This window comes from Mercenaria mercenaria, chromosome 7, assembly GCF_021730395.1.
Source record: "Mercenaria mercenaria strain notata chromosome 7, MADL_Memer_1, whole genome shotgun sequence".
Lineage (NCBI taxonomy): Eukaryota > Metazoa > Mollusca > Bivalvia > Venerida > Veneridae > Mercenaria > Mercenaria mercenaria.
In genome coordinates, this window is record NC_069367.1 from 87,049,752 (window position 1) to 87,058,757 (window position 9,006).

The following is a 9,006-nucleotide window of genomic DNA, read 5'->3' on the forward strand; positions in this document are numbered from 1 at the left end:
AATTGCCTCGACGCAAAATGGCTGACACTGAAATCCGCTCGCAAGATCCGGTTGGGGTTCAATTCGTTTATATACTGTGTACTCGTAACAAATTGATGTTATCAAAAAATTCAAATAAACTGGTAAGTTTTTTTTTTTCATCCAATGTTTAATGAAAAACAAAAATCCGACTTTCTTAGCAACTTTTAAAGTCCTTTGTGCCCATTGTGTGGTCAAGAAGATGAGACATTGGAACATTTTTTATTACGTTGTATCAATCTGCACTCAGTTCGTGATCCAATTATACACAATATTTACAACATATTGAGAGAAAATGATTTGTGCTGTATTGAAAGCCCATCAGATCTTGTGAAACTGATTATAGACTTTTCGTGTGTATTGCCAAGTTATTTGCAAATAGACAGCTGTGGTAATGAGATAGAGTTCAATGTTAGGAGGTTAATTTATAACCTAGATGTTATGAGATATCGCCTATTCAGAAATCTGAGGTAGAGCCCTCCTGCATGGTCACTTGCTATTAATGTGTGATCTTCTATACAAGTAAAGACAGCTTTTATGATTTTTAGTGACTGAGCTCAGTTTTTAATGTACAGTGCTTTAGTGTATATATTCTATTCTGTGGTGGAGGTTTATATCTGGATTTACCAAGTTACCCAGCAGAACTGGTTGGGGATCGTCATTTCTGGCGGTCAAGATTTCAACAACAACAATAATGGCGTAACAACATAAAGGGGAAATAACTTTCACGCGACTAAATAACTTTCACGCGACTAAAAAGTAAGTAGGGCATTGTAGCGTAACACAACACAACACGAAACGAGTCTGAACGTTTTTGATGTTTATTTGCACAATGGAATATTTCGTACATACTTTCATAATTTATTTCGTAACTTCTTAAGCCTTAACAAATGTCATATCTAAAGCCTAACTTAATATCCGCGAGACCCATTCCTAGGTCTAAGTCCAGCCGGACTTCTAAGCCCTTCTGACTTCTTCTCCCCGAGATATCTAAAAACAGCCAAATATATAGCATTCTCTAACATCATATATATGTACTGTCTGACAATTTGACGTATAAAACGTGTGGGTTTGATATAATAAACAATTACAAACATGCATCATATAACAACTTGACAGGTGTGTAGCTGGTGTACTGTCTAACCCAACTGATTATTTTACACTCGTTACCCACCGAAAGAAAAAATTTGAATTGCAAATTTAAATTTTTCAGACTTGAAGTACTATCTCTCGCCTTACAATATGACATGTAGAATACTATTTTATGTAATCAAAAACATTAGAATACTATCTGAAGGAATGATATTAAAGAACAGTGTTAAAGAAAAAATCTTAAGTCATTTATGCAATTAATGTAAACAAGAACAAAGGAGAATAGTATTTAGAACTAAACAATTTTCACATTTCATAGAAAGTCTTTTTATTTTTTCATTTTATATCGGCCTTTGTAGTGGCACTTCTCCTTTCTTCCTCCAAGACTTTTTCTTTAACCCGTGTTACATCCATATTTCACAAAACCAATATCTGTAAAATAAAGCAAAACACAGGTGAGCATCTTTTAGAATATATGCTATATAAGAGTTAGGAAAAAGATAAAAAGTCGTTTAGTAACATTGCTAAATTGCTTGTTATTATTGTCGCGTGTATAGAAATTTATCATATTTAAATTTCACTTATTTATACAAAGATTTTATTCAGCATATTTATCTTACTTTCGAAATATTTTGATATTTGACTACAGGTCTTAAATAAATTGTAAAATCGATATGTAATGACCAAAATATATGGATTATGTACTGATAAGTAGAAAGAAAGAAAAAATAATAAGTTGTTTTTCAAGTGTTCTGCAATTCTCCAGCTGGACCATTTTCTTCGCCAAACTCCACAGGCTTCCCAGCTTGCAGTCCACTTTCGCCATTGTCGCTTGGTTTCGCCATCTTTCTACACATTTGTCCTTGGTTCCGACATTCTTATACAGCGTAACGCATTACCATCAGTCCTCAGTAGCTAAAAATCTCCCGTCATAGGCCGTAACGTTGTACTGGGACTATCCAAGTTTATGATGTTCATTCCATCTAATTTCATTTGCTAACTTCTGAAATTATCTAGAGCTCTCCAAGTTATAATATTATTGTTTCATTAACGTAATGTTCAATATTTCAGATGCATTTTCTAGAGTTCTCCAAGTTATAATATTACTGTTGTATTAAAGTCATGTCCAATATTCCGATGACCTCCGAAAATACTTTGTTATTCATTGTTCCCATTTGTCATAAATGACAGTTTATGACAGATAAAATCAAGTCTGCAGTTTACACATTGTCATAATACACAATGCAAATGTCATCATTTTGCTTTGACGGGTTTACTTCTCATATGTAACCGTTAGGTATAATTAGTTTCCCTTTGGCTATTACATAATGACATTCACAATACGACAAGACTTTAATGTTGATTTGGGAAATACACTTTTTCCCATGTAATTGACAGTTTGTTGGTATTTTATTTCGGACAGTTCGTATTTTATTCAAGGCAGTTCGTTCGCTACTTTCTTTTCATAAGTGGTATCTGTACTTCGAATAAACCGTTTTTGTTACCGAAAACCTTTACTTCTTTGTACTTTGTTTGCAGCAATGTCCTTTACGTTTTACATTATTCGAAAAATAAAGATATCAGCCAAAATAGTTTCAAACAAAAAGCAAACATGTTCTCAACTTTAAAAATATACTTTTTAAAAATGTATAAGAAAGCTATAAAAATTCAAACAAAATAAAGCATTTAGTCTTTTCCCAAATACAAACAGACATACATACAAACCAACACCAATATATAAACAGAATAACTGTTTAATATTTCTTCCATGCTTATTTTTACACAATGTAACCTTTCTAGATGATTCAACAAAAAATATTATGTCGTCGCGAGAAAAAAAAAAAAATTTTTCCGGCAAAATTCCCTGCTTAAAACCATGAAGGTAACCTAAAAGTAACAGCACATTCGACTGTTTTTGCAACTCTTTGACAAAAATACTACATCAGGTCTCATAAAACAAAAAGCTATTGCGCTTAAAATTTTCTGGTACACACATGTACTCATAATGCAATATATGCATCGATTTCACCTATGATAGTAATGACTCCGATTTAAGATTTCGGAAGACAGTATCGTGCCCTTTTATAATAGTATACATCTTACAAAACAACGGGGTAACAACTTCCAGTCTCACAAAGACAATAAAAGTAACTCTTAGTATCTCACAATAAAATATAAATTTAACCTTAATGGAATCCATATGTTCCAGCGACAATATCAAATCATTTTTTACGTAAAAAATATATTCCCTTTTGCCATATCAGGCTTCAAAATATTTCCGCGCAACGACCAGACCAACCTTTTAATTTACTGAGACCTGAAGTACCATATGGTTAGAAATAACCATGTACAAATTTTTATTCAGCAATGAAATTTAAAACCCCGCAACGCATTTTCATGCATAAAACATCTTAAACACGAATTCCACGTATTTAACTAGTTTTCAGCCGTTCCTTTATTTTCACATATATTCGTGATGAAATATTACCCATAACCTCAACAGAAACTAATTTACAACTCATTTGGCGCTATCTATGACTATAACAAAAAGTTTCATAGGACAATCCATCTTCCTTCATTTAAACAATTTGTCAATGCGGGGAAAGCTCAAAACTGTTTAAATGTGGCCATAAGGGAATACAAATTTCATATGGAACAAGTAAAATAAAACATAATAACAAGTAAAATTTCGAAAAACAAATATTTTCACATTTGCATTTCTTAATTCAGTGTCCTGGTATTTTCCTCCATGCATTGTTTCTTATTGTTTACGTTGTTTTTTCTATTTATTACTCTTTTTTTTAAGAATTTTGTATTTATGAGTTAGGTTTTAATTTATTTTATAAATTTGAATTTTTTTTCATGTCTAACAATTGGGTCAAAATAAATTTACCTTTAAATTTTGTTCAAAAATAGAAACCAAAATTTAATAAAAAAAAAGACTAGCTTGCAAAATTATACAAGAAAATAGGTAAGGGTGGTAACTTACAGTTTCTCTTCATTCGTCTTGGCAGCGTGCCGTCGTTGGGAGTAGTAAATTCGCTTGGTAAAGTCGCAACAACCCATCTTGAAATTCGACATCCTGGTCACGGCACCAAAATTTAATGAGGTTGTTAGCGTAACACAACACAAAAAAAGAAACGAAAAAAGAAATTGGGGATAGAAAAGGTAAAAACCTGAATTTTTCGAACATATAATAAAAAAGGATACAGTCAAAATTATGTGAAGGGAATAATTTTAAAGGAACCCGCTTGTACAGTTTTTTTCTGGGAAGAACTCTCGCGAATTTTGAAAAAAATTTATTTTTAAAGGGTAATTATGTTTTTTTTTCTTAAATATGCAAATAGGGGAATTTTATATTTTTTGGCCAGCTTTTACAGTATTATACCAGTTCATTTTTCATTCAGTTTGGGCTGAAAGGGTAAAGCAAAAATGGTGTCAAGTGTCCCCCAAAATGCAGTCCTGGTTTTTCCGGAAAATAAAAGAATGTTGGAAAAATGACTGTGTTCATTTTACGTTTTAAAGTGAAAAAATAACAAAAAATTTAACATTGGATTATACTTTTTGTGGGGTGGAATTTTCCCTGTAAAAACCATTTTCCCCACCTACCCTTACTCCACCAGGCCCACCCACCCCGTTTGGGTTCCCCGTTATTTCATATAATAAATAATATAGCATATTTAAAATTAAAATATAAATGTAGAACAGGCCACAAATAAACAGAGAAAAGATGTGTATAATAAATTTTAATATGAAATATGTTGATATAAAATCATGTCTTATTCATGCAATTGACACTTTCTATATTCAGACTAATGAAGTGGGAAAAGTACACTTTTTTATAAGGAAAAAGTATGTATATGATAGAAAAGTCGAAAACTTGAATTTTTCGAGACATTCATAATAAATTATTATGGTACAGGTCTATTATGGAAGTGGGAATTTAATTATTAAAATCTGGAACCAAAGCTTGTACAGTTTTTTTAGGAAGTTACACTCTCGCGATATTTTGAAAAGAATATTTTTTAAAGGTAATTATGTTTTTCTCTTTCTTAACATTTTATGCAATTACAGGAGTAAATTTATATTTCTTGAGCCATGCTTATTTACAGTACATATATCAGTTCATTTTCATTCATTTGAGCTGCAAGTGAAGCAAGAAAATGGTGTCAGGTCAAGGGCAAGCCCAAAGGATGCCGTCCTGGATTTTCCTTGGAAAGTATGAAAGAAAGTCTGTAAAAAAAGTGACTGTGTTGTTCATTTGCAGTGTTTTAAAGTGAAGAAAGAAAAAAAGTTTAAGACAGCAAAGAAGACCATCGAACTTAAATAATTATATCCGATCTTGTAAGAAAGAAGCAATATAAGGCAGTGAACTGGAATTTATTATGAAAGCAAAGAAAAGACATCAAAGTGCAGAGGGACGGAATAATTAAGGAACACAAAAGGCTGACACCAAGTACAGTGAATGGAAATTTTATTATGAAGAATGGAAAATATACACCAAAGTCCAATGGACTGGAGACTACTTTGCAAGAAGATTTGGCTTTAGTGTTTTATTTGGCAGAGTTGCTTATGCCAACAGGTCAAAGCCTGAACAGAATTCCTTTACTATTGATTGAGACATGCTAAACGTTGCCTCCGAGGACAAATCCGTGGTCTATATGTCCGCTAGATTGGCGTTTTTTGGAGCGACTAACTGGTCTGCAACATTGTGCCGGCAATGTTGTTAAGATAATGGTTTTCCTCTGTTTTGAGAGAGGAATCAGGGAATTGTGAGGATTTGCATTTCTTCCATATCCAACAGAACTTGCCTGAATGACAACTGACCTTTATGGTCCGTTACTATGTCAGTCAGCGATCGATTTGACTTATATGAAGGCAGTAAAAATATCAACAAAGTGCAATAACTGGAATTTAACATAAAGCAAGAAGGGATTATCAAAGTGTTATGATTAAAACTTTTTTCAGGACAGGATCGAATAAACAACATCAAATTCTTATTGACTGCATTTTATCAGGAAGATAATAAAAACATGCGAAGGAATCATAAAAGTGCAATTAATTTCATTATTATTAATGGAGCAAGGGAAGAAACATCAAAGTGCTATCTGACTTGAATTTTATTTAAGTGCAGTGGATGGACTGGATTTTCCTCAGAATAGAAGAGAGGATATTCGAGTGTTAATGTGACCCATAAAGCTGATTGTATTCCCATGTTTAGTGGTAGAAGTGAAAAATAATATACAAAATGTTAATCATAGAATTGATACTTTTGTGGGGTGGAATATCAGTCCATGTGTAAAACGCATTTTCGTCCCATTCATCCTATCTTATTTCGTCCTGAACCAGGCCCCATCCCCATTCCTGATTGTAACCCCTCCATAAATGATTGGTACAAATTTAATATATAATATAACATATTTGAATTTAAAAATATAAATGTCAGACATTGGCACACAAAATAAACAGAGAAAAGATTTAATATGAAATATGTTAGTGTGAAAATATAAACGTAATTCATTGCCATTGACACTTTCTATATTCACACATTATATGAGTAGTGTAAGTACACTTCTGATATACAGTAGATGAATTAAATGATAGAAAAAACATGATTTTTTCGAGACGTTCATAATATTAATTATGGGAATACAGTTTTTCAGAGTTTACACTCCAATGATATTGAAAAGTCTGGAAAAAAAATTGTTTGAAAGGTAATAAGTATATTCTACTTGATACATATATTCAGAATTACTGAGAAATTTTATCTGTGTTGTGAGCATGCTTATTACGTACTATATACGCAAGTTCATTTTTCTTTCAGTTTGGAGCTGCAAGTTGAAGCGTGCAGGAAAATGTGTCAATGTCGAGGGCAAGCCAAAGAGCATACGGATTTTTCCCCCGGAAAAGTATGGAAGAATGTTTGTGAAAAAGTGACAGTGCACGAATTTTTAGTATTTAAAGTGAAGAAAGAACATCAAAATTTTAATCATTGGAATTGATACTTTTTTTGTGGGGTGGATCTGTGTCCTTATGTAGTCCAGTTCCTTCCAATCAGTTTCCTAAACCTCATTTCATCTTGACCCGGCCATCCCAGTTCCTGATTTATAATCCAGTATGAAATGTACAAATAATATATATATGATTTAAATTAAAATATATTAATATAGAGCATGCACAAAATAAGCAGAGACTATGTATATAGATGAATTTAATATGAAATATTTAGTTTTGAAATATGTCCTTATGCATGGAATTGACACATACAGTAGTAACCAACTTATAAAAAATTGATAAAAATACACTTTTCTTTGTAAGTAATTTATTGTAATGATAGAAAAAAAGGTTGAAAAACATGAGTTTTTTAGGAGATGTTTTTATAATATTGTTACGGATTCAGTAAATTATAAGAATAATTATTGAAATCGTAAATTTCTATCCGACCCAGGCCCCATCTCATCATTTGTAAGTAAATAATGTGTATGATAGAAAAGGTTTTGAAAAACCATGAGTTTTTGAAATGTTTTGTAATATGTTTCATGGAGATTCAGTCTATTATCTTATATGAATAGAACCAAAAGTGGAAAACTTCACAAGGTCGCTTCAACAGGATAAAAACAAAATGTTGCAAGGCTAGGTTGGATTTGAGCTGGTTCATAGGACTGTGAGTGGAAATGCCATGCTACGTTCCCATGCCCTCGATAATAGGTGTTAGCCCTGGTTGAGCAGAACTCAACATTACACTATGCCTAAAAAGAAGTACAAAAAAAGCAATAATTATTGAATCTGGAAACCAACTCTTGTAAGAGTATTGAACAAAATAAGCAGAGAAATGGATTGTATAAATGATTCAATATCAAATAATTGTTCATCTGGAAAATATGTACTTATAATGCAATGAACATTTGCTATAGTTTAAAACCTTGATTAAAGGGTAAAAGGTAAATTTCTTTGTAAAAAATGTATATATATATAGAAAAGGGTTCCAATAGACTGCCAATGACAACTGACATTATTTCCCGTTCATATGTATAGTCAGCATTGAATGACATTATTATGAGGGCAGAAAAGGAAAATTAAAGTGCAATAGAAAAGGATTTTAATATGAAGCAAGAAAGATAATATAATGTTATAACAGTGACATAATAATTTAAAAATGTAAATTATTTGAAATTGAATACTTTGGTGTGTGCATCTCTTGTCCTGTCTATACCATTAAGTTCTATTCATCCCTAATCCAATTCCAACATGAACCCTGGCCCATGCTCCCATTTCTGATTGGTTACCACCCTGATATGAATTGTATTAAATAATACATAATATAGCATACTTGAATAAAAAATTAATGTGGAACAATGGCCCAAAAAAATAAGGTCGCGAAAAGATTGTATAATCATTTAAAATATGAAATATGTTATGTGAAATCCAGTCTTAATCATCCATTTGTGACACTTTCTATAGTCACAACATTATATAAAGTGTTAACTTAACACTACCTTTATAAGGTAAGATAAATGTATAATGATAGAAAAGGTTGAAACATGAATTTTTATTCGAGACATTCTTAATATTATTATGAATAGTTTTATATCTAAAGTGGAATAGTTATTCAATCTGGAACCACACTTGTACAGTAGGTACGCACCAACAATATTTTGAAAGTCTTGGAAAAAGAATTGTTTGAAAGTAAAAAATGTTATTCTACTTAGTACTATATGCAGAATTTACAGGAGGTAATTTAATATTTCTGTTTGCCATGCTAGTATACAGTACTTATACGACCAATTTTTTTTCTCTTCAGTTTCGAGCTGCAAGTTGAAGAGAAAATGTGTCAAGTGTCAAGGCAAGCCAAAAGAACTGTACTGGATTTCCTCCCCCCAGAAAAGTAGGAAGAAT

General features: G+C 31.9%; 1 long non-coding RNA gene across 2 annotated transcripts in view; it reads right to left on the reverse strand.

Annotated features, from left to right (window-relative positions):
- The window catches only part of LOC128558711 (uncharacterized), a 32,765-nt gene extending 32,045 nt beyond the window's left edge, over positions 1-720 (reverse strand). For both annotated transcript variants that reach the window (XR_008371896.1, XR_008371895.1), the window contains exon 1: positions 646-720. This is a non-coding gene — a long non-coding RNA (uncharacterized LOC128558711). The remainder of the gene's footprint in view (positions 1-645) is intronic.
- Positions 721-9,006: the final 8,286 nt, after the last annotated feature.